This window comes from Loxodonta africana, chromosome X (genome assembly GCF_030014295.1).
Source record: "Loxodonta africana isolate mLoxAfr1 chromosome X, mLoxAfr1.hap2, whole genome shotgun sequence".
NCBI classification, from domain to species: Eukaryota; Metazoa; Chordata; class Mammalia; order Proboscidea; family Elephantidae; genus Loxodonta; species Loxodonta africana.
The window spans coordinates 890,516-917,707 of NC_087369.1; positions in this window are offsets into that span (position 1 = coordinate 890,516).

A 27,192-nucleotide genomic window follows, 5' to 3' on the forward strand; every position below is an offset into this window, starting at 1 on the left:
GGGTCACCATGAGTCAGAATAGATTCCACGGCAACAGGTTTGAGTCCTCGCCCCCCAATATCCCTATCCCTGGGTGAAAGGGAGCCCTGGTGGTGCAGCGGTTAAAGGCCTGGCTGCCAACCAAAAATCAGCGGTTTGAACTCACTGTCTGCTCCAAGGAAGAAAGACGTGGCAGTCTGCTTCCCTAAAGATGTATAGCCTTAGAAACCTACGGGACAGTTGTACTCTGTCCGACAGGGTCGCTATGTGTCAGAATTGCCTCTACAGCAGAGGGGTTTTAGCCCTGAGTGAAGGAGTCTTGGTGGCCCAGTGGCTAAGCACTTGGCTGCTAACTAAAAGTTGGCAGTTTGAGCCCACCAGCAACTCCTCAGGAGAAAAGACCTGGTGATCTGCTTCCATAAAGATTACAGCCTCGGAAACCCTATGGAGCACAGTTCCACTCTGTTAACAGGTGGAGGCCCCACAAGTCGGAGTCAATCAACAGCAGGGAGTTCTCAGATAGCAGAGGACCCCTGGAAGCATCCAATCCTCCGGCCACTGAGCCTGGATGACAGAGAACTTTCTGGAAGCCAGGAAACCATAGAGAACTCCTATCTGCCCTTTAATTTCTGTGTGTCACTTAGAGGCGCCGGGTCTCACACTAAACCCCAGGCGGCCTTCCTCCCTCTTCATGGCTTGTCATGGGGAAACAGGTCTCCACATTGTGAAGGCAAGGGTGACTTTGAAGGCGCTGGAAGCCCAAGCAGTGGAGGTCCTGTATTTGACCTCCAGGATTTAAGACTACCTCCTTTCGGCTGCTCCCGTGATTGCTGTCAATCTGGAAGGGAGAGAAACTGCCGATGGGAGCTGCGACCTGATGCAAAGACGGGGCAGCTGTCGGAGCTGCAACCAGCCCTTTGAACGTGCGGTTCTGCCGCAAATGGTGTTGCATAGGATGGGCTTCAAAAACAAAACGTGTTTCCTTTTCATCGTCAAGAGCTTTGCTTCTGAGTTCTAGTCTTCTGTGTTCAAAAAAAAAAAAAAACAAAACAAAAGCAGTTGTGCCCAGTTAAATCCGACTCATGGCAATGGCATGCCTGTCAGAGGAGAACTGTGCTGGTTTTTTGGGGGAAGAGATCAGCAGGCCTTTCTTCTGAGGCCCTTCCGGATGGACTCAAACCTCTGATCTTTCAGCTAACAGCCAAGCTTGTTAACGGTTTGCGCCACCCAGGAACTAACCAGTGGTCATCGACTCAACTTTGACTCGTGACAACTCCATATGTATCAGTACAACTGTGCTTGCTCCGTAGGGTTTTCGCTGGCTGGTTTTTCAGAAGTACGTTGCCGGGCCTTTCTTGCAAGGCCTGTCTGGGTGGACTTGAATCTCCAATCTTTCAGTTAACAATGAAGTGTGCTAACTTGTTTGCAGCACCCAGAAACCTCAAACCTATTGCTGTTGAGTCAATTCCGACTCATGGTGCCCCCTGCCACCATGTGTATCAGAGTAGAACTGTGCTCCAGCGCGTTTTCAGCGACTGATTTTTCAGAAGTCGGCTGCCAGGCCTTTCTTCCTAAGCACCCTGGGTGCTCAATGCCCCTTAAGCAGTGACTGACTCCCCATCACCCCTCCATCTGTGCCTAAAAACCAAAAAACCATATGCATTGCCACAGAGTCAATTCTGACTCATAGTGACCCTATAGGACAGAGCAGAACTGTCCTGTAGGAGAAGCTGATGGATTTGAACTTCTGCTTAGCAGCCAAGCTCTTAACCACTGCTCCGCCAGGGCTCCCACCTGTGCCTAGGAACCACTAATAGGCTTTGATCTTGGCACATTTGCTTATTAGGTTTGTTTCATACAAGTGAGCCCTCCTGTTTTTTATCAGGCCTTTTAGGCTCTGTGTTAGTTTCACAAGGTAAGTTAAAAAAAAAAAAAAAAAAAAACCTAGCCCATTGCCATCGAGTCGGTTCCGACTCATAGAGACCCTGTGGGACAGAGTAGAACTGCCCCATAGAGTTTCCAAAGAGTGACCGGTGAATTCAAACTGCCAACCTTTCTGTTAGCAACCATAGCTCTTAACCACTGCACCACTAGGGCCCCTCACAATGTAGACAAAACAAACAAACAAAAAACAAACCTGTTGCCCTTGAGTAGATTCTGACTCATAACGACCCTACAGGACACAGTAGAACTGCCCCATAGATTTTCCAAGGAGCGCCTCGTGGGTTTGAACCTTTCAGTTAGCAGCCTGAGCTCTTAACCACCGTGCCACTAGGGCCCCTCACCATGTAGGTACAGTCTTGAATAACCCACCCCTTGATTCTGACTCATAGCACCCCCATGTGACAAAGTAGAACTGCCCCCATAGGGTTTTCCAGGCTGTAATCTTTATGGAAGCAGATCGCCAGGCCTATTTCCTACGCGCGGAGCCTCTGGTTGGGTTCGAACCTCCAACTTTTCCGTTAGCAGCGCAGCGCTTAACTGCCGTGCCACCAATGCTCCTTGTGTTAAATGAGGCAGGTATAATAAGACTTGCAAAGCGCTTAGGCTCCAAAAAAAAAAAGCTGATGAAGCCACTAAGAGGTTACCGGCTGCTGAAGGAACGTGGTGGCTCTGGGGGGACCCCCCTCCACCCCAAGCCACATCAGGCTTACCCCGCGGAGGGGCTGTGCGCACCGCCCGGGAACCTCACCTGCGCGGCAGGTCCCGTTCTCCCCTCCGTGTGTGGGTCCGGAGCCCTGGAACCTGCCCCAAGCCTGGTGGAGAGAAAGTTGCCAGGAGAACACCCAGCTGCCACTCAAACGCGGCGGCTGCGCCAGCATTTCTGTAATGGCTCCAACGCGCCTATAACCTCGTTTTATGGGGCTTCGAGTCAACACCCGTAAATCTCACAGGCTGACCTGGGCGCAGTAATCCCCACACCTCTCCTTCCCGCTCCTCCACTGCGGCCTGGGTGAACTTTTCCCATCGTTACCCTGCAGAGTTTCTGGCAGGGGCGCCAACTGGAGAGAGAAGGGCGGGTTGGAGCGCTGGAGGGCCTCCTGGAAGCGTCCGCTGGGCGCATTTGGGGAGCGGTGCCAGCTGCTGAACGTGGGCGGGGAGCCGAGACTGCCCCGAGTGTGAACAGCGACAGGTCTTTCTTGCAAATGAAATTCATGGGTAGGCTAAGAAAACAAGCTAGCTGAAGTCAAAATTGGGTATTAGAAAAGACACTCAGCTTTTTAGCTGCACTTCATCAGCCAGCGTCTGGGTTGCTGAGGGGAAGAGACGGGCCTAGAAGTAGATTCTACTGCTGATTATTTCAGGCCCCTTTTAAAGGTATTTAGCGAACAGGTGTTCAGACAAAAGCATGGACAGGCATGGTCAATGCACTTCTACTCACAACAGCCAAAAGGTGGAAAGGGCCCAAGTGTCCAACAGGTGAATAGATAAGTGCACTGCAGTCCATCCAGGCCATGGAGTATTGCTCAGCCATAAAGAGAAATGAGTCCTAGTGCGTGCCACCACGTGGGTGAACCTTGAAAACCTCTTGATGAGAGAAAGAAGGAAGAGGCGAAAGATCACCCATTGTATGATCCTACTTATATAACACAGCCAGTATGAAAACCCATTGCCACTGAGTGGATTCCAACTCATAGCCACCCCATAGGATAGAGTAGAGCTGCCCCATAGGATTTCCCAGGCTGTAGTCTTTATGGAGCAGACTGCCACATCTTTCTCCCCGGAGGAGCAGCTGGCCGGTTCAAACCACTCACCTTTCGGTTAGCAGCTGAGCACTTAACCACTGTGCCACTAGGGGTCCTCTCATATGAACGATCTGTGGCCATCAACTCGATTCTGACTCACAGCGACCCTATAGAACAGAGCAGAACTGCTCCATAGGGTTTCCAAGGCTGTAAATCCTTCTGGAAGTAGACTGCCACATCTTCCTTCCACAGAGCGGCTGGTGGATTCCAACCGCTGACCTTTCAGCTAGCAGCCGGTTAGCAGCTGAGCACCTAACTACTGCACCACCAACCCAAACTCGTTGCCGTCAAGTTGATTCCAACTCATAGTCACCCCACAAGGCAGAGAACGGTTCCCATAGGGTTTCCAAGGAGAGAGTGGATGGCGGACTCCAACTGCTGACGTTTTGGTTAGCAGCCCAGCTCTTAACCACAATACCACTAAAAACTCGTTGCCGTTGAGTCGGTTCTGACTCATACTGACCCTATAGGACAGAGTAGAACTGCCCCGTAGAGTTTCCAAGGAGCACCTGGCGGATTTGAACCACCAATCTCTTGGTTAGCAGCTGTAGCAGTTAACCACTACACCATCACTGTTTCCTACCATGTCACTAAGCCAAAAAAACCAAACCCACTACCGTCGAGTTGATTCCGACTCATAGCAACCCTATAGGACAGAGTAGAACTGCCCCGTAGAGTTGCCAAGGAGCGCCTGGTGGATTCAATGTGCCAGCCTTCTGGTTAGCAGCTGTAGCACTTACCCACTATGCCACTAAAAAAAAAAAACCAAACACGTTGCCGTTGAGTTGATTCTGACTCATAGCGACCTATAGGACAGAGTAGAACTACCCCATAGAGTTTCCAAGGAGCACCTGGCGGATTTGAACCGCTGACCTTTTGGTTAGCAACTGTAGCTCTTAACCGCTACGCTACCGGGGTTTCCACTACACCACTAAAACTCCTTAATTTCCAGAACAGGAACTCCATAGAGTCAGAAAGCAGATGAGTGGATGCAGAAACTGGAGAGAGATGGGGAGTTAGGGCTGCTGATGGGCCCTGGTTTTCCGTTTGTGGGCATGAAATGCTTTGGAATTTGATAGTGATGGTGGACAGCATCGGGAATGTAGTAAATGCCACCGGATTGGGCGCTTTAACATGGTTAATTTCGTGGTATGTGAATTTCACCTCCATTAAAAAAAAAAAAAAAACAGGAAGAAAGGTCTTTGGAGTCCCCACTGAGTCAGTGGTAGCTTGTAACATGCTCACATCCCTCAGTGGAGAGATCCATTTGCCCTGGACGAGCTTCCAGTCAGCTGGAAACGGAGAAGACAGAGGACCATCTGCACAAATGTGGACCACGTAGCCGGGGGGATGGTCAGGCCGGTGTCTTACATGTCTCTTTAAACAAGGGGAAAACTCGTGTAACCAGACATGATGGAAGTCCTCATGTTTGAAGAGCCCTGGGAAGACAGAGAGGAACCCTGGTGGTGCAGCAGTTAAGCACTCGGCTGCTAACCAACTGGTTGATGGTTTGAAAGTGCCAGTGACTCCACGGGAGAAAGATGTGGTAGTCTGCTTCTGCAAAGATGACAGCCTTGGGAAGCCCATGGGGCCGTTCTACTCTGTCCTATAGGTGGCTATGGGTCAGAATTTACTTGAAGGCGACAGGTTTGGTTACAGCCACAGGGAGAGAGAGAGAGACAGAGATGAGGTCGAGAGAGAGGGAGAGAGGCTGAGAGAGAGAGAGACAGAGATGAGGTCGAGAGAGAGGGAGAGAGGCTGAGAGAGAGACAGAGATGAGGTTAGGAGAGAGAGGGAGAGAGGCTGAGAGAAAGACAGAGATGAGGGCAAGAGAGAGGGAGAGAGGCTGAGAGAGATGGATTCAACAATGAAACTCAGAAGCATCTCCCCACCTGGACATGTTTCTAAAAATTGGAATCAGGAAATGGGAGAGCTAGGTGTGACTCTTGGGGGGCCATGGTGGTTCAGCGGTGGAATTCTCGTCTTCCCTGCAGGAGGCCTGGGTTCGATTCCCTGCCAGTGCGTCTCATGTACAGCCAGCTCCCGTCTGTCAGTGGGAGCTGGCGTATTGCTATGATGCTGAGCAGGTTTGGGTGGCGCCTCCAGACTAAGACGGACTAGGAGGAGAGGCCTGGCGATCTCCTTTCGAAAGGCAGCCCAGGAAAACCCTAGGGACCACAACGGTCCCATCCACAACCAATCGTGGGGATGGCGCAGGACTGGGCAGGGTTTCATTTCGTTGTGTATGGGGGTCTCCACGAGTAGGGGGCCAACTCGACAACAGCTTATAAACAAAATAACCAGACCTGACTGTAGACATCTGGCTCCATCTATTCATTTTTCAGGTGAGGACGCTTAGCTCTGTTGAATGTGTAGAGTTTCACCCTTCAGCCTTTCACGCAATATGAAAACATGTGGAGTTTAGAAAAAACCCTGAGATGTGTTTTCTAAATAATTGCCAGGTGAACCCGTGTCTCTGAACATTAAAAAGATTGAAGTTGTCAAGGATTTCATTTTACTTGGATCCATAATCAGGGCTCATGGAAGCAGCAAGTCAAGAAATCAGATAACTTATTTCACTGGGCAAACCGGCTGCAAAAGACCTCTTGAAAATGTTCAAAAGCAAAGTTGTCACCTTGAAGACTAAGGTGCGCCTGACTCAAACCCTGGTGTTTTTAATCACCTCATATGCATGTGAAAGCTGGGCAATGAATAAGGAAGACAGAAGAAAAATCAATCCCTTTGAATCATGCTCTTGGTGAATAACACGGAATATACCATGGACTGCCGAAAGAATAAACAAATCCTGTCTTAGAAGAAGTGCAGCCAAAATGCTCCCTAGAAGCAAGGATGGTGAGACTGTGTCTCACATATTTAGGACATGTTATCGGGAGCGCCCAGTCCCTGGAGAAGGACATCATACTTGGTAGAGGGTCAGCGAAAAAGAGGAAGACCCTCAACAAGGTGGATTGACACAGTGGCTGTAACAATGGGCTCAAACATAACAACGATTGTGAGGATGGTGCAGGCCTGGGCAGTGTTTGGTTCTGTTGTACATAGGGTTGCTAAAAAAAGCCCTGACTGCTATATATGCCATAACCCTTTCTTCTCCAGGCTCTGCTATGCCAGCTCCCTCCACAGCCCTGGCTAGAACTTGGCTGTATCCCGATAGCTCCTCTTTAACCCTCTGCTTTCTCCATCAGACAGGATCGCTCATATTTTGATGGTCTTGGAGGGCTGCATTGCCTCTTGTTTTTAGTTTGTGACTCCCCTCTGCTTCAGCATCATGGGGGCACCTAACAAAGGGGTATTTTGGGGTTCAGAGTGCATACATTTGTGGGTCTGAATTATCTGAACAGCCCTCATCTGGAAAGGGAAGTGTGTATAATTAATTTCATGCTGAGAACGCTGTGTAGCTGCTCACAGACATCTCTGCAAGGAAAAAAAAATCTTAAGAAAAAATGTTATGTAGTTCCAATTAAATTAGTTAGGAAAAATAAAGAAGTTAGTGTAAAATGTAGGTTTATAACAAGGACCTGATTTTTTTTTTCCTAGGGGCCAGAGGGGCGACCACATTTCTTCAATTCTAAACACTAGGGATTTTGTTAAACTTCCATCGTTTCGGGGCTAATTCAAACTGAAAAGGTGAAAGGGAGATTGACCAGAAATGCACTCCCGCAAATACACGGTTTTATGGAATAAACCCGACTTTTTTTTTTTTTTTAATCTTTTGTGAATTAGACTGTGTATATAGAATCTAGTGCCTCCAGAAGAAACATAGATGGGTAATAATGGGGGGGGGGATTTAAATCAGCTCATTTAAGCCCCGAATGAACAGATCTTGGTGTGAATGGAGCTTGAGGCAGAGAGCTGATTTATGGCAGGACCCGGGTGGGGGCGGTTTTGTGCGTGTCCATTTCTGGTACCGAGACAGGTGGTGTGAGCCGGAGGATGCGGGGATCTTGGAGCCTTAAAATTGGAGTGGCTGCCTGTGACACAGACAGAACCACGCCACAGCCCTGTAAAGAAAGAACCGATTCAAGAAGAGACAGTCCCTGCCTCCCCACCATGCTCCTCACCAACACCCCCCAACTGCTTCCTAAATGCGGAATAAAAATTTACAGCAAGGGGCCGAGGGGGACGCGTGGCAGACAGTGACCCTTCAACCAGGCCAGCAAACTCTGGGGATGCGGAGTCGGAGACAAAACAGAAACTTGCACGCCTGAGCTCCGAGGGGTGAGGTTCCGGAGCCCCACAACGTACCGGCATTTAAAATAGTGGGCGTTCAAAGATGAGGATCACAGAAACGGAGCCCCGATGCTCGCTGCAGCAGGGACGAGCCTTGAAAACATCACACCGAGTGAAATAAGCCAGACACAAAAGGACACATATTTTAAGACCACACTTACATGAAATATCTAGAATAGGCAAGTACGTAGAGACCCAGGTTTATTAGAGGCTACCAGGCACTGGGGGAGGGCGACATGGCAGGATTTTGCTTAGGGGCACTGAGACTGTCTGGGGTGACGAAGAAGTTTTGGAAATAGACAGTGCTGATGGTCCTACAACTGGACAACTAGAAACGGATAGAGTGGGACCTCTTTTTGTTACATATATTTTACCGCAATAAAACGTTTTTTAAAGAATGTACCGTAAATTGCCAAAAAAAATAAAAATAAAAAGCAAGCGTGAGATTCCAGGTAGGCAGTAAATAAACGTAAGGCAGGTGAATACCCTTTCCCCACACCTGCTCTGGTCATCACGGGGATCCTGTCCGTCTTCCCGCCCCAGCCCTGAGCTGTGTCCTACATCCCAAAGATCCATCTCTGGGGTGTGGCAGGCTCCAGCTGCATTTCCAGAACGTTCCATGGTGTCACCGGGCATGGGGCTGTGTGCCGGCTTTGAATGTCCAAGACCGGGTTCCTTACGCCTCATTCCACACACTTTGGCTGACTTTTAAAGAAAGCTTTAGGTGTCTCTGCCCGCCTCCAATTTGGGGGTACGATCCTAAAGAGCAGGGTCTCCCCCTGTGTGGGGAATGGCTCAGCCCGCTGCAAGCATCTCCCTAAATACTCCGAGCTTAGAAGATCCCTGAAGTTTGACGACTCGTTCCCCGGCTTCCGTTTAATTGCTATTTCGCCCGTGGAAAAGCCGAGAGTTGCCCTGGCAAGGCAGCAATGATGTCGTCCTTTCAGGCTCCCGGGGGAATCGGCTTGGAAAATGTCTCCCCTGTTTTTCCAGTGGCTGGGGCCCACCATCACATCGACTCCCCCTGTAAAGTGAGGACGGTCGAGGGGGACGCAGCCCTCCGGCTTCTGGAGAAATTGGCATAGGCCGTCTCCCGCCTCCCAGCCCTAAAACCCCTGGACAGGCTGACATTCTCAGTGCTAAGTGGAAATGATGCGGGCTCGTCAATGCAGGGACATGGTGATGAGACCCGGCAGGGATCATGCCAGCAGCCTGATGGGGCCTGACGCCTGGCATTTACTCAGATGCCCCAGAAGCCAAATGAGCCTCAGTTGTCCTCGATGTCGAACGAGGTGCAAGGGAGGAAGTAACTTGGGGGAATGTGTGTTACTCTCAGTCATCTCAGAAATAGATTGCAAATTGTTTAAACCTTCAGAACGCGGTGGCTCGCAACCTCCTCACCATGCGGCGTCTCCGTGGGACTAATGGGCTCCAGAGATGTGTTTCAGATGTGGGCTTATTCCTCGCACGAATCCTGGCTGGGCGAGGAAGGCAGACGGCTGGTGCCGCCAGGATGGCCAACAGTCCTCTTTCCTTTTTTCCTTTTCCTCCCAAGGATCGGGCCCATTAATGAGCACTTTTGCACAAGGCCCACACCAAGCCGACCTTTCTGCGCTGGTGCAGGCGGGGACTCCAGCCTCAGCAGAGTGACGGGGAGTCGTGGGGACCTGAAGGCCGTCTGTGACTGAGGCAGAAATGGCTTCTGACAAGTCACAGCTGAATTCCCACAGCACCCAAACACCATTCCTGCTCTACTCCTGCATTTTTTTTTTAATGGTCTAAAATTGCCTGTTTAATATCTGAGCGCTCCAGAGCCCAAGAGGATTCCAGAAAAAGGGAAGCTAGTGTGGGGGGGGGTCACTGGAGGGTCCCCGCCAGGTGAGCTGGCCACCCCGCTGACAGCCCAGGTGAACAAGTGGGCTCCGGGCAGCCACATCCCCAAGTGGCCTCGGAAAACCGTGTAGGAAGATATTAACAGAAGGGTTTAAGGGGGCTTAGCTTCCTGTCCATCATGGGACTCAGTTAATAAATAAAAGGGGAGATTAAACGTGAAGCTTTCACTACCCAGAACCTGCCCAGATGTGTTGACAAAAATGAGTAATGGGCCTTTGAGGCCGTGGGACAGCAAGTCTACCGCTGTATGTGAAATCGCGATGGCGTAGCTGCCACCATCCCAGCGTCACAGTTGGCTCCGATTCACGCTGAGCCCATGTACCACTTAACAAAATGCAGCCCAGTCCTGCACCAGCTTTGTGATCGTTGGCATAACTGTTGCAGCTACTGGGTACCTTGAGTGCCTTCCACTCTAGGGAGCTCATCTTCCAGCGCTGTGTATCAGCCAGCGTTCTGTTCTGACCCGTAGGGTTTTCACTGGCTGATTTTGGTAAGCGGATTGCCAGGCCTTTCCTCCTGGTCTCTCTTTGTCTGGAAGCTGAGCTGAAAGCTGTCCACCGTGGGTGACCCTGCTGACATTTGAAATACCAGTGGCCTAGCTTCCGGCATCACAGCCGCACGCAAGCCCCCACGGTAGGACAAATGGACACACAGATGGTGGATAAAGGTCACTGTGACACATTTTAAAAGTCCTATGTGCTGGCTAACACCCTAAGAAAGACAAATGGCCACTGGGAGACAGAGGATCAAAATCTCCAAGTCTGAACGTTGCCATGCTCCTGGAATTAGTGAGGAAAAGACCAAAAATAACCGGGACAGGAAAGAAGCAAAGAATTTGCAGAAAAGGGAACAAGTCTTACAGTGCTGTTGTTACTGCCATCAAGTCAGCGTCGACTCCTGGTGATCCCAGGCACAATGGAAGGAAACACTGTCCAGTCCTGTGCCACCCCCGTGATCAGTTTCAGATCAGACCTTGGTGATTCCTAGGGTTTTCATTAGCTGATTTTCAGACGCAGGTCGCCAGGCCTTTCTTCCTAGTCTCTCTCAGTCTGGAAGCTCTGCTGAAACCTGTCCAGCATCACAGCAACACACAAGCCTCCACGGACAGACGGCTGGGGGCTGTATATGAAGTGCACTGGCCGGGAATTGAACCCTGGTCTCACGCATGGAAGGGAGGATTCTACCCACTGAGCCACTGCTGCTCAAGGTGGAATTAGGACATGAAAATGACATGGGAGCTTCCTCGCTTGCTGGTCAGGGTTTCATGGTCTCTCCTTAACTTGTTCTTGTTGTCGTCAGGTGTCGTTGAATCAGTTCTGACTCATAGTGACCCCAGGTACAAGAGAACAAAACACGGCCCAGTCCTGAGCTATCTTCACAGTCACTGTTACGCTTGGGCCCGTTGTTGCAGCCACTGTGTCAATCCATCTTGTTGAGGGTCTTCCTCTTTTCGCTGACACCCCACGCGTCTGTCCGTTTGTCGTATTGTGGGGGCTTGTGTGATGCTGGAAGCTACGCCACCAGTGTTCAGACACCAGCGGGGTCACCCAAGGCAGAGAGGTTTCAGCTGAGCTTCCGGGCTAAGTCAGACTAGGGAGAAGGAACTGGCAGTCTACTTCTGAAATGAATTAGCCCGTGAAAACCTTATGAATAGCAGCACGTACTTTGGACACGCTATCAGGAGGGATCAGCCCCTGGAGAAGGACAGCACGCTTGGTAAAGTAAACGGTCCTTAACTAGGTGTTCCCAACAAACCAAAAGCCCCAGACCTGCAGTCCCAAAGTAGGCATTCTGCTGTCTGAACTGACCTCCTTTGTTCACCATAGGGACAGGGTCTCCCTGCCATCTGCACTGACGCCCTATTGTTCATCATGGCTGCACCGGGTGGGTGCAGACCCTTGATCACCTGAGGGCTGGCAGGAGGGTTCATACAGGAGGTGCCACCAGGTAATGGGGCTGCTACCATATGAGCTCAGGGGACACCCTGCTGTCCCAGCCCTTGGCAACAATCCTTTCTCTGCCAGCGCAGAGGAGGCCACACAGCCTGGCCCCAGGCAGGGCCCTGCACCACGGATGTCCTGGGTGCCTCTGACCTGCACCACCCCACACAGCGGGAAGCACCTGTGTTGTCGGGCCGGGGCTGCTCTGCCCAGCTGCCTGCCCCCTCCGACCCTCTAAGGTCAGCAGTACCAACAGGTGTTTCCCTCCTCTCGTCCTCTCGTCTGCAGGCTGTGGGGTCGCAGGTCAAATGCAACAGCGCCGGCCTCCCACCCCCACCCCCCGGGGCCAGCTTACCAGGTGTTTAATATTATCAGGGCTCATTTGCCAAAACAGTGATGGAGTGTTCTCCGAAGCCCCAAATAAATTTCCCGAGAGCGGCTTTCAAAGTCGGCCGGTCGGAGCGGCCTGCGCAGTGGATGCGAGGCGGCCGCTAATTCAAGGCGGCGTGCGCCCTTTCTCCGAGCGGGAACACGTGCGCACCGGCCTGGCCCCGTTTGGGGTAATTTTGGGTCTCATTTCCATTTGTGAGAAAGATAACTGCTTACATATGGAAGCAATAAATAAGCGGAGTCATTAAAATTTTCCCTAATTTAGAAAAAATCTTAACGAAGTAATATCTTTGCCAGGGCAGGCAGAAATGTAAATCAGACATTGGAAGGGAACCTATTAAGGGATTGCTATGTTCCTGGTCTTTTTTTTTTTTTTTTTAATCTAATGAATTTATGAATTGCCAGTTGTGGAGGTCACAGGCTTTGTTAATTTCCTACGTGTTTAGCTCAGCGGTAAGAGGGTGGGTTCTTATGAACAATGAATGTTAAGTCCATTAGAACTTCCCTGCTAATCGGGGACACAAATGCAGTACCAATGGCCCGATGTTACAAAGTCTACATTAATTACTTCAGGTTTGGGATTTATTCCACCATCTGTGGGTTGTCACTAGCATCATCGAAAAAAATGAAACAACCCCAAGAGTCTGGCTCCTAGACATCCTTTTAACTCACTACTGGAGTCACTCCTGAGGTTCACCCTTCAGCCAAAGATTAGACAGGCCCATAAAACAAACAATCATACATGCTCAACTGTGTAGACAAGACTAAATGGGCACACTAGCCCAGGGGCAAGGACGTGAAAGTAGAAGGGGAGAGGAAAGCGAGACGAATGGAAATGGGGGACCCAAGGTCGAGAAGGGGAGAGTGTTGACACATGGCTGGGATGGCAACCAATGTCACAAAACAGTATGTGTATTAATTGTTTAATGAGAAATTAACTTGCTCTGTAAACTGTCAACTAAAGCACAATAAAAAAGGAAACAGCAGAGAGGCACAGCCAACCTACCCCAGGCATCGGCTACAAAGTAAAATTCACCTTGCAGCTTTAGAAACGTGTGGTGACCAGCTTCTTCTACCTGGTTGCATGCACCAGGCAAACCAGAGAGTTGTATCCGAACAGAGGGAGACGCTAAACCAAACAGAAAAAGAATTTAACAGCCCCACGTGGCACCATGATGAAATGAGAGCCGTTTCTGTGACTGTATAGGGGCGCCTGCAGAGATTCACAGGGTCCTTTGGCTGCCTCTCATCTCAGCAAGTTGTGGGGGACAAGGAGCCCCTGTGCTTGGCTCCTGAGCCTTCTGCAGCCTCTCTGCAGGGGAAGATTGGGCAGGAACCTGGTGTCCCAAAGAATCTGATCATCACAAGGCTGGTGCTTGCTCCCAGCCTCCCTCCAGATGGGCCAGCAACAGCGGGCATTTCACCTGACACCTAGCAGCACAGGGAAGGTTGAGTCTGCTCGGGCAGACAGGATGCTGCTGGCTTTTTCGTCTCATCAGCTGCTTTACCCACTAGTATGAATTGTGTCCCTGCAAAAGATGTGTGGAATCCAAATCCCTGTACCTGCAAAAGTGAACTCGTTTGGAAAGAGGGTCTTTGAAGATGTTCTTCGTTGGGTGAACAGAAAGCCATACTGTGTAGGGGGACCCTAATCCCACCTGAGTCGTGTCCTGATAAAAGAGGAGAAGAGACGCAGAGATGGGGAGACAGAGGAAGAACACCATGTGATGCTGGGGCCACAAGCCCAGGACGGCTTGAAGCTACCAGAAGCTGAAAAAGACAAGACAGCGTCCTTCCCTAGAGCCTCCAAGGGAGCAAGGACGGCCCACACCTTGATCTCAGACTTGTTACCCCCAGACAGTGAGAGCATAAACTGCTTCTCGCCTGCTGTTATGGTTGAATTGGAGTCCCGGGGTGGTACAAACAGTGAGCAAGCTCAGCCACTAACAGAAAGGCTGGAGGTTTGAGTCCACCCACAGGGACTTCGGAAGAAAGGCCTGGAGACCTGCTTCTGAAAAATGAACCACTGAAAAGTCCTGTGGGGTGCAGTTCTACTCTAACGCACACGGGGTCACCGTGAGTCGGAGTCAGCTGGATGGCAGCTGGTTTCCGGCTCAGCAGGGCGTCGAGGGAAAAGCGTACTTTCTGCGGATGCTCTCCGTGGTGATAAAGAGGAACATACCTGTGAAGAGGAATAACACAAACACACACATAAAACACACTTGTTGCCACCGAGTCGATTCTGACTCGTAGCCACCCTAGAGGACAGGGTAGAAGTGTTCGAAATCCCAACCTTTCAGTCAGCAGCTCAGTGCTTTAACCAATGCACCACTAGGGCTCTTTCTGTGAAGGGAACCCCTTGCCATTGAGTCGACCCTGACTCATAGCAACCCTGTAGGACAGAGTAGAACTGCCCACAGCGTTTCCAAAGAGCGTCTGGTGAGTTGGAACTGCTGGCCTTTTGCTTAGCAGCCTAACTCTTAACCGCTGCACCACCAGGGCTGCTCTGTGAAGGGAAAACCAAAAACCAAACCCGTTGCTGTTTAGTCGATTTCGACTTAGAGCGATCCTATAGGACAGTGTAGAACTGCCCCATAGGGTTTCCAAGGAGCGGCTGGTGAATTCGAACTAGCCTTTCGGTGTGCAGCCAAACGCTTTAACCGCTGAGCCCAGCAAGGAAAGCTTCCTCTTAACTTCTCATCTGTGATTGTAGAAAGAGAGACACAGCTGCCACTCTGATGTGATCTAAAGGCATTACAATTTTTTTAATAGGCTTCATTCTTTAGAGCAGTTTTAGGTTTACAGAGAAATTGTACAGGGTACAGAGCTCTCATACACACTTCTGCAACCTGCGTCTCCTATTTTGAGCGTCTCGCTTCCGATATTGATACGTTATGGTTAACTTAAGTCTGTAGTTTACACGAGGGTTCACTTTGTGTTGTACAGACCTATTGGTTTTGACGAATACATGATGTCATAAGTCTTTGATTACACAGCGAGACATACATACACAGTGCTGCCCAGTCAGTTCCGACTTGTACTGACCCTACAAAAACAGCATCAGATAGAATACCGTGTTTTCACACAAATAACGTGCGCCCTGTTTGTTTGCAAACCGTGCCCGCCCCCGACACGCATTTTCATGAGCACTCGCCACTGTGCCAATTTTTTTTTTTACATGTTGATGTAAAAAAGAAAAAAATTGTCATAGCACACTTAAAACAAAAATACCTCACGGGGGAGAGGCGTTGGGCAAACAAACGTAGAAGGCACGCGTAATTTGCTTGAAAATAACAGTTGTTTCACTGCCTTGAAGATCTCCAGCCACCCTCTTTTATTTAATTAATATGCATTATTTTTTAGAAGACACTCACATTTGCAGAGAAATAGAGCAGAAGTTACAGAATTCCATACCCTCCTCTCCCCCTGCACACAGTTTCTCCTGTTGTTTACATGTTGCCTTCCTGTGCTACGTTTGTTACAATGAATGAACCAACATTGATACAATGTTACTAACTGAAGCCCACAGTTTACATGAGCTTCACTCTTTGTGCGGCTTGGTCCTGTGGGTTTTGACAAACACAGAATGTCACCTGCCCACCATTACAGTATCGCACAGAATAGTTTCAACACCCTGAAAATGTCCTGGGTTCCACCCGTTCAAAGGAACACTGGTGGTGCAGTGGTTAAGCGCTCAGCTGCCAACTGAAAGGTCTGTGGTTCGAGCCCACCAGCTGCTCCTTGAGAGAAAGATGCGGCAGCCTGCTTCTGTAAAGATTACAGCCTTGGGAACCCTATGGGGCAGTTCTGCTCTGTCCTGTTCATTCCCCTTCCCTACTGAAAAAAAAAAAAAGCCCTGGTTCAACTGGAAACCCGAATTCAACAAACTCCCAGCTCCTGACCTCTTACTCTCGGCTTCTAACTTCTTGCTCTCGCATGTGGCGATCAGTAAGTGCTCTCAAGGTGTGTTCTCTGTACTTTGCATAACATGTGTGCTGCACTTGTGCCTGGTAATTGCCGTTATGTAAATTCCTGCAAAGTCCTATCTCAGGAGATAGTTTCCCTGCCTTGAACCCCAACCTGCATCACACGGCTGCGTAGGTCTCCCCACCCCGGCAGACGGGTACACCTGGAAATGGCCAAGGAGGGCAGTCCAGGTTCTTTTTGTCTGAATGCCTCCCAGGGACCTGAAATGTGTTTCCTTAGCAGGAGAGAAGTGATGAACTGTGCTTTCTTTATGTGGCCCATCACAAATCAAATACAGGAGGTTGTAAAGCCGTATTTTCCTAAGCGCTCAGCTATATGGCCATGGCTTGCAAATATCCTTCGTGGCTCCATGTAGGGGGAAAAATGGAAGAAGGCAGGGCTGGTGCCTTTGAGCAGGGGGCAGAGGGGCACTTAAAGAGGCCAGGAGAGAGAGAAGGTGGAGAAACCGCACTGGCTGCCCATGGTGGGTGTCGATGGAGACCTGGGTGGGTTTGTGTGGCTTGAGTCTTTATGGAACCCCAGGCTCCCCTTACCTCTTAGGCTGCTTATTAAAGTTGGGTTAATATAAACACAGGGGTCGTAAACCGGCAGGGCCCAAGCACCAATTAAAGTAATAAAAACAAGGAGCTGCCCAGAACGGAGAGCTTTTGGCAGCCGCTGGGAGGCAGGAGGGCTGGAGACGCCGGCCAAGGAGTGGGGTTTGGGGGAGGAGAAGGGGGAGCAAAGGGGTTCTGCGAGGTGGCTGCTGTGCCTTACGGTGAGCCCCTGGTCAGTGCTGGGGGCATCTGGGGGTGGTGCTGAGGCTGACCACCCAGCTGGCCGGGCTGGAGTACTGGGCAGGGAGGGCTCCCTAGCCGGGTGTGAGCAGACTCGCTGGGATGTGCTCTAGGAGTGGTGTGGACCAGTACTGGGGGCCTGGGGGATACCACGGTCACTGGTCACTGAATGGCCCTTCAGGGGTGTGTCCACCAGCTGGACAGAGGAGGACAAGAGGGCAGCCCTCCTCCGCCTGCACTCTGTTCCCTGTGGCCCTCACTCTCCAACTCCCATTCTGCCTCCCCTTCCACGCCTCACCCCTACACCCCCGAATCCAACATCCCCCACCTCCTAGTCCCCCACCTCCCCACCCTCACCTCCTCGGCCCTATAATCCTCATCCCTATGCCCCCCACCCCTACACCCCCAGCTTCACCATCTCTCACCTCCGCATCTACCTCCTCACCAACCACCCCCTGCCCCTACACTCCCCGACTCCACCATCCCCCCCAGTCCCCCACCTCCTTACCCCCACCTCCTCACCCCTATAATCCTCATTCCTATGGCCCTCACCCCTACACCACCTACTCCACCATCCACCACCACCCCCTCTACCTCCTCACCCCCACCCCTCACTTGTATATCCCTCACCCCTACACCCCTCACCCCTACACCCTCCACTCCGCAACGCCCACTTCTTCATCCACACCTCCTCACTCCTACACCACTTACCCCCACTGCACCTATGCCACCTCCTCACCCCATCCTCTACCCCACCCCCCACCTGCCTCACCCGTTCTCATTTCTCCCACCTCCCCTCCCCAACACCTTCTGCCTCCTGTATCCTGTCTTCATCTCCCCTTCCTCCTGGCTCCCACTTTATGTCCTCTGTATCCCTCCCTCTAGCCTCGCTCCTCCAGCCCTTTCACCCCTGTCTCCCCCCCTCGCTGCCCCTCCCTCACCCTCTCACCTCCCCTACCTTCCTCCCACCTCTCTCCCCTGCTCACCCCTTTCTGGCATCCAGGATTCAGTCTTTTCTTCCCAGACAGCTCTGTGTGCCATCTGGCCCACTCCTACTTATGGTACCCCCATGTGACAGAGTAGGACTGCCCATAGGGTTTTTCAGGCTGTCATCTCTAGGGAAGAAGATCACCAGGCCTTTCTCCCCCAGAGCGGCTAGTGGGTTCAAACCACCAACCTTTTGGTTAGCAGCCGAGCACTTAACCACTGTGCCACTAGGGCCCTTACATATATACAGTATAGTGGTGTATATACCGTATATATGTAGTATATAGTAGCATATATATACCCTTTCAGGAGGTGGCATGTGAACAGGAACCGATGGTACTGAAGGAAGAAATCCAAGCTGCACTGAAGGCGTTGGCCAAAAAAACAAGGCTCGGGGAACTGACAGAATACCAACTGAGATGTTTCAATACACTGATGCCGCTCTGGAGGTGCTCACTCGTCTATGCCAAGAATTTGGGAAGACAGCTTCCTGGCCAACCAGCTGGAAGAGATTAATATTTGTGCCCACTCCAAAGAAAGACGATGCAATGGAATGAGGAAATTATACAATGATATCATTCATATCAACACAAGTAAAAGTTTGCTGAAGATCATTCAAAAGTGGCTACAGCAATATATCGACAGGGAACTGCCTGATATTCAGGCTGGATTCAGAAGAGGACGTGGAACCAGGGATATCACTGCTGATGTCAGATGGATCCTGACTGAAAGCAGAGAATACCGGAAAGATGTTAATCTGTGTTTTATTGACTATGCAAAGACATCTGACTGTGTGAATCATAACAAATTGTGGATAATGTTGTGAAGAATGGGAATTTCAGAACACTTAGTATTGCTCATGAGGAAGCTTTACATAGATCAAGAGGCAGTTGTTCGCACAGAACAAGGGCATACTGGTTGGTTTAAAGTCAGGAAAGGTGTGCGTCAGGGTTGTATTCTTTCACCATACCTATTCAATCTGTATGCTGAGCAAATAATCCCAGAAGCTGGACTATACGAAGAAGAATGGGGCATCAGGGTTGGAGGAAGACTCGTTAACACCTGCGATACGCAGATGGCACAACCTTGCTTGCTGAAAGTGAAGAGGACTTGAAGCACTTACTAATGAAGATCAAAGACCACAGCCTTCAGTATGGATTACACCTCAACATAAAGAAAACAAAAATCCTCACAACTGGACCAATAAACAACATCATGATAAATGGAGAAAAGATTGAAGTTGTCAAGGATTTCACTTTACTTGGATCCACAATCAACAGCCATGGAAGCAGCAGTCAAGAAATCCAAGAAGGTATTGCAATGGGCAAACCTGCTGCAAAGGAGCTTCCAAAGTGCAACACCTTGTTTGACTACACCTGTGCTCCACAGGGTTTTCCTTAGAAGATTGCCAGGCCTTTATTCCAAGGCTCCTCTGGGTGGACTTGAACCTCCAACCTTCTGGTTAGCAACAGAGTGTGTTCTCCATTTGCACCACCCAAGAGCAACATGAAGGGTTAGGGAATCAGTCCTTCATTCCCGCCTCTCCTGGGCCAGGTGCCAGGCCAGCCCCCACCCACTGTGGGGTGTAGATGCAGCAGTGTCTTGGCTTGAGGGTCACGGGTGGCAGGAGCAGTGGTTTCCAGGGAGCTGGGCTTGATGGGCAAACAGTCCACACCTTCCAAAACTTCAGGGATAAGAATAAACCACACAAAATCTACAGAGCAAAAGGCAGTTGACAGAGCAAAGAGGAAAATAATACAACAAAAGCTTAGGGGCCAGGGAGTCTAAATGAATGCAGTAAAACAATTAGAGCAGAAATAAGGAGAATGTTGACACAATGGGAAGACTGTAACCAAGGTCACCAAACAGTATGTGTAAACCCAAACCAAACCTGCTGCCGTCGAGTCGATTCCAACTCATAGCGACGCTATAAGACAGAGTGACAGTGCCCCATAGGGTTTTCAAGGCTGTAAATATTTATGGAAGCAGGCTGCCACGTCTTTCTTCTGTGGGGCAGTTGGTGAGTTTGAACCGCTGACCTTTTGGTGAGCAGCTGAGCGCTTTACCACCGGGCCACCAGGCCTTCTTGAAAAATGTGTGTAGAAACTGTCAGAGGGAAGCATGTTTGGATGTGTGTATTTTCATCTACGATAAAATAAAAACAAAAAAGTAAGTTAAAAAAAGTGGTAATAATAATATAATAAAGCAAAAAGACAAGATCAGAAAGCGGGAAAGAAGTCGGGCATAAGATTCAAAGAAAAATATTCACAGAGGGGTTAAATTTCCTCATTAAAAGTTAGCCATTATTTGATGGGGTTAAAACCCAGTTATATATTTTGAGAGATACAGGGAAGAATGAATACAGCGAATGAATAAAAATAAATCTCAGAGGAAGAGCCAGGGTTTCCCATTAAAATTCAAACTAATGGAAAGCAGAAAGACTTAAGGGAGGGTTTAAGCCAACGAAAGCACTAAGTGTTGGGTTATTTTATGTTGATTAAAAAGTACAGGACAAATGAGCGGGCGTAAAGCGTTGGGGGCATCAAATAAACCAGCATCAACATCTACAAGAATTCAAGCGTAACAGCGATTGTGAGGATGGCGCAGGACCCGGGAGTGTTTCGTCCTGTCGTCCGCAGGGCGGCTGTGAGTGGGAACCGACTGGACGGCACCTGACAACAACAACAATACGGAATAGTTGTTATCTTTAGAAGTGATAATGGAATTGTGGTACAGTGATTATGTTTACAAACAAACTTATCTTTTAGAGACACATACTGAACAACATATCAACATGTCTGGTTCTACGGTGTAAATGTATGCACATAAATAATATATGTAAATATGTCATTTAATATACATTTAAAACTAAATATATATATAAGCTGATGATGTCGATGTTTCGCTATTTAAATTTAAATAGATAAAATATCATAGTAAGTAACCTTCGTATATTTTATCTACATTTAAATTCATATATATTTAATCTGTTACGTAAGGAGCCCTGGTGACAGAGTGGTGAAGCGCTTGGCCGCTAACAAAAGATTTCTGGTATGAACCCACCAGAAACTCCTCGGGAGAAAGACGTGGCCATCCTCTCCCATAAAGATGACAGCCCAGAAAACCCTACAGGAGAGTTCTACTCTGTCACATGGGTCACTACGAGTCAGAATTGACTCAGCACACAACAACAACACTTCGTTATATATGCATAGAGACTAAATTTATATCCAACAAAGCTGAACAGACCACAAGACATACACAAAAAACGATAAAATTCCTGGCCTCAAAAACCTCAATAAATTCTACGACGTAGGAAATAGATTTATCATGTTAGGGCCCTACCACCCTGTGGTCCTGGCTACTCAGAGTGAAGACCAGGACCGGCAGCAGAACCATCACCAAGAACATGTTAGAAGTGCAGAATCCCAGGCTACGCCCACTGCAGACTTTTGAACGGGCTGTGATAGGCTCCGACTGAATCCCATGGGCTCCAGCCGGCTCCGACCGGCTCTGAGAGGCTCTAACCAGACCCCAAGGTGAATTCTGTGCCCCCTGCAGTTAGCGAAGCACTCACGGGTCGAGGCTCGTGTTCCGATAGGTGCCTAACCTGTTCTGCTGTTTCCAGCCCATGGGGTGGGTAGGAGGATGGGGGAGCACATGGTGAGGCTTGTCCTTCCAGACCACACCCATCAGCTCTCAGAGTTCTTTGGAGGGACTAGCTCACCCCCAAAGCTACCTGCAGCACCACGGAGCCTGGGGTGTGTGTCCAGATCAGTGTGCAGGAAACATTGGGTCTCCAGCATCTTTCCCCACCTGGCACTCCAAGCACCAAATATCTACCAAATGCCTTCCCAAGGGGCAAAGCTCAAACTCCATCCTGGGAGCCCAATGCCCAGGACTTCTGCTGACAGGTAACTGAGACCCCAAGGATTCAGAACTCACAGTCCAATGGCTGCGTTAAACTTCCCACCGATGTCCAGGGGTGGGTGGAATTGACGACCACAGCAGAAACCCCCTGTGGGAGAGGTGAGAAGGACCCCGGTTCACAGCCAGGCAGAAATGTGGAGCTTCTTGTCTGTCTGTCGTTCTGTGATGGCTTGTGTGTTGCTGTGATGCTGGAAGCTATGCCACCGGTATGTCAAATACCAGCGGGGTCAGCCACGGTGGACAGGTTTCCGCAGAGCTTCCAGACTAAGAGACTAGGAAGAGAGGCCTGGAGATCTGCTGAAAATCAGCCGATGAAAACCCTATGGATCCCATCAGAACATTGACTGACTCACTGGCTTTGGACACGTTGTCAGGAGGGATCAATCACTGGAGGGTTGTGTTGATCAAATAATTGAGTAAGAAAAATGTCCGCCTTCCTTATTCTTGTTAGTGTGTTAGTTGCTGTCCAGTTGTGTCTGACCGTGATGACCTTATATCATCATTTCTATGTTTGAGCCCATTGTTGTAGCCATCACATCACTCCATCTCATGGAGGGTCTGCCTCGTTTTTGCTGACCCCTTACCAAGCATGATGTCCTTTTCTAGTGACTGGTCTTTCCTGATGACGTGTTCAAAGCAAGAGAGCCAAAGTCTCACCATTCTCACTTATAAGGAGTATTGTGGATTGAATTGTGTCCCCCAAAAATGCTTGTCACCTTGCCTAGGTCATGATTCCCAGTATTGTGTGTTGTCCACCATATTGCCATCTGATGTGATTTTCCTGTGTGTTGTAAATCCTACCTCTGTGATTTTAATGAGGCAGGATTAGAGGCAGTTATGCTAATGAGGCAGGACTCAGTCTACAGGACTAGGCTGTATCTTGAGTCCATCTTTTTTGAAATATAAAAGAGAGAAGCGAGCAGAGAAGAGAGACCTCATACCATTAAGAAAGAAGGGCCTGGAGCAGAGTGTGTTGTTTGGACCCAGGATCCCTGTGCTGAGAAGCTCCTAGACCAGGGGAAGACTGATGACAAGGACCTTCCCCCCAGAGCTAACAGAAAGAAAAATCTTCACCTGGAGGTGGTGCCCTGAATTTGGACTTCTAGCCTCCGTGACTGTGAGAGAATAAACTTCTCTTTGTAAAAGCCACCTCCTTGTGGTGTTTCTGTTTACTAGGTAACGAAGACCAGGAGCGTCCTGGCTGTGTTTGTTCTAAGACTGACCTGTTCGTTCTGCTGGCATTCCACGGTGTACTCTATATTATTCTCCAACACCACAATCTGAATTCGTCAAATCTTCTTCTGTCTTCCTTTCTCATTGCCCAGCGTACCTTCTTAGGAACTATTCTGATCCATGGTGACCCCACGTCTGTCAGAGTAGAGCTGTGCTCCATGGGGTTTTCAATGGCCGGTGTTTTACAAGTAGAGGGGAAAATGATCAATTACCTGACAAAGTAAAACCCGTGGGGTCCCTCGGTGACATGTGCTATGTCTGGGCATGACAACAACAGCGAAGAACACCAAGGACTCACCTGTGTTAGGTACAAGTGAAGTTAAACATCAGTAAAGAAATCAGACTTGGCTGAGCAGACTTTCATTTATGAAAATCCCCCCTCCACGTTTAGGATAAAGGGTCAATATTTTTGAAAAAAGCCAGGGACTTATTAACAGCGTTTATTTAAAAGGGCAGAGGGAAGAGATGGCAAAAAGGATCAAGGCTCAAAGGAACTTAGTCGAATTAGCTGCTTTCGCCAAAATTGCAAAATCTGTACTTCTGTCTACGACTTATGCTGACCAGCACCACAATCCCGCTGGCACCCACGTGTACTTTATGGGGTGGTGACAAAGGGCAGATTGCGAGTGAGTTAAATGTTTACAAAGCGGGTCTGTCTTAGTGGAGAAATGAAGGCTGATAGATAACACCAAGAAAGGCTCTGCCGTGAAGTCACTGTGCGCGTGTGTGTGTGTGTGTGTGTGCATGTGTGTGCTAAATGAATGTATATTTGTTGTTGTTGTTGGTGGTTGACGAGTTGATTTGAACTCGTGGTGGCCCCATGTGTGTCAGAGTAGAACTGTGCTCCATAGGGTTTTATATGTCTATCTGTGCATGTGTGTGTGTGTGTGTGTGTGTATAAAATCAAAAAATTAGCTGCCATTGAGTCTACTCCAATTCCTAGCAACCTCCGTGCCTCAGAGTAGAACTGTGCTCCATACGGTTTTCAACAGCTGATTTTTTTTTTGAATTAGATACCAGGCCCTAGGTAGCGCATTGATTAAGCACTTGGCAGCTAACCAAAAAGTCAGTGGTTCAAACCCACCCAGAAGCTCTGTAGGAAAAAGGCCTGGCAATCTGCTCCTTTAGAAATTACAGCCGAGAAAACCTTATGGGGCAGTTCTACTCTGCCACATGGGGTCGCTATGAGTAGGAATGGACCCAACAGCAAACAACTACAGCACACACATATATATATGTATATGTACACACACACACACATATACAACATTTAAAAACTCAAAGCAGGGCTATCCTGAAGCCCAGGCAGCTGGCGGTCTTGGGGTAGCAGACGATCGGCCACTGAGTCACAGATGTTAGTCAGGTCAAAGATCGACACCTCAGATTTGCAGGAACTCAGGAAGACCCAAGCCCCTCGCAAAAGCTATTCTTTATTGCATTAATTATTAAGATCTGTGCACTTCTGCTGATGGATGGGTGTGAGAAACTCGAGCTCATAAATCCGAGGAGAACACTTAGCCAGTAGACATGTGCATGTTGACACCACATGTCTCCCAACCTCCGCTCACGGGAGCACACGGGTATGTGTGGGCACATGGAACCTGCCGTGTGGTTTATTACAGGTGTGTTTATAAGCCGCTCAGCCTGTGCACCACCCTACTCCCCAAGGGGCCCAGGCCTAGTGCTGCTGTAACAGAAATGCCACAAGGGGGTGGCTTTCAGGAACAGAAATTTATTTTCTTACAGTTCTGGAGGCTAGAGGGGCCCTGGAGGCACAAAGGTAAAATGCTCAGCTGGTAAGCGAAACGTGGGCAGTTCAAGCCCACCCAGCGCGCCCTCAAGAAACAGACCTGATGACCTGCTCCCTTGAAGCTTTCAGCCGTGAAAACCCTACGGGGGCTGTTCTACTCTGTCACATGGGGTTCCTGCGAGTTGGAATCGACTCGACGGCACCTAACAACATCTTCGCATTGCATCGAGTCCATTCAGGAGCCTGCAACCTCACAGGTCTTGTGTGAAACGTGTGGTTGATTTCATCAAGCATCCGTTGATGGAAGCGAAGAGGGGAGGCTGGTGGGAAAGTGAAAAGAGAAGTCGTTCCAGGCTCGGAGGTGAGAACGTGGCTCAAGCATCTTGCAGGAATTGTCTTTCTGTACCTGGTTGGACTCGTGCCCAGCCCCAGACCTAGACGGACTTTGTGCTTCTTAAGAGAGAAACCACGCCGGGGCTGATGAAGGCCGATGGATCAGGTGCGGTGTCTGGTTTACATTAAGGAACAAGGCGAAAGGGGGCAAGAAATGAAGGGAAAGACGTAGACGAGGGCGGGCCATGGGCAATGGAAGGGAGCTGACCTGACAAGTGAATTCTTAAGGATCAGTGAGGAGGCCTGAAGGAGTTTTGACAGAGCAAGACGATTCGAGCGGACAAACGAAGTGTGTGCTGTTTTGAAGCATAGCTACGTGGTGCAAATGGTGAACGTGCTTGGCTTCTAACCAGAAGGTTAGAGGTTTAAGTCCACCCTGAAAGAAAGGCCAATTTACTTCTGAGAAATCAGCCATCGGAGCCTACGTGGAGCAGAGTCCTACTCTGACACTCACGGGTCACCATAGTCAGGGTTCATTCCACAGCAATTGATTTAATTCTAAAGAAAAGTCCCTGGGTGACATGGTTAAAATGCTTGGCTGCTCCTCGAAAGACTGGAAGTTCAAGTCCACCCAGAGGTACCTCAGAAGAAAGGTCTGCCAATCCCCTTCTGAAAAATCAGCCGCTGAAAACCCTAGAGAGCACAGTCTACCCTAACACACGTGGGGTCACCGTGAGTCAGAGTCGAACTGAGGGCCACTGGTCTGGAGTCCCTGAGTGGTGCAAACAATTGAGCACTCGGGTGCTAACCGAAAGGTTAGAGGTTTGAGTCTCAGAAGAAAGGCCTGGCACTCTGCCTTCAAAAAATCAACCATTGAAAACCCTCTGGAGCACAGTTCTACTCTGAGACACATGGGGCTGACCATGATTCGGGTCGACTCTGTGACAATGGATTGGAGGACTTTTCAGCTGCCTTTGCTTGCTCCCAGCGGGGAGTCGGGGGACCAAGGGGAAGGGCTTGTTCGTGACTGACCACCTTCTCAAACAGCTTTGCAGGCTTCTGTCTTGAGTCCCAAGCTGTGTTCTGACTTACGGTTTGTGAGAAAACGCTGTTTGGAAAATCCGTAGGGCGTCCCCTAGAGAGAGAAGCTCAACTTAAAATTGTTTTTCTTTTTGTTTAATGTTTCTGAAGTGGCTTATTGCATTTTTATTTCCTTTAGCTTGGTATTCTGGGACAGAGAGACCGTTGTCTGCTATTTTCAGGAAAGCGTATTTCTGCTCACATAAAATCCGATTGTCTTCTTATCATCAAGAGCTGAGCGAGGAAGAAGCCAGGGTATCTTCGGCCACTGCTTGGTGACACAGATGAAGTCCGTAAGTAGAAGCAATAAAATTAGACTTAAAGATTTTCGACTACTGTCTGTTTCCATGAAGCCAGTGAGTCACACTGAAGGAAGATCAAGGAATTTTGTAAAAATTGGTGATAATTGAGGTTCACTCTGTGCCTTGAAACCCAGTATCCCATTGCTTCTTGGAAATGCTTTAAGTGAATTACAAAATCCATCCCCAAAGTCTTTATGATTATATTGAGTTGAATCCTGGTGGTGTAGTGGTTAAGAGCTCGGCTGCTAACCAAAAGGTTGGCAGTTCGAATCCTCCAGCCACTCCTTGGAAACCTTCTGGGATAGTTCTACTCTGTCCTATAGGGTTACTATGAATTGCAGTTGACTCAAGATGGCAACGGGTTTTTTTTTTTGTTTGTTTGTTTGGTAGCTAAAGCTTGAAAAAGGATGACGTTTGCAGGAAATGAGCATTGTCCTGTTATCAGTGGGATGGATTTTAAATTTCACGCATGGAGAGTGACTGGAAGACTGTGTGCAAGATGGTGGCCCCAATTCCCCCCCGGTGGTGATGTCCTCAAAAGCCCCTCCCGTGCACCCTCGGGGGTCAGCCAGCTACCTCGGTCTCCGACCCACTGCTGTGGAGTCAATTCCTACTCAC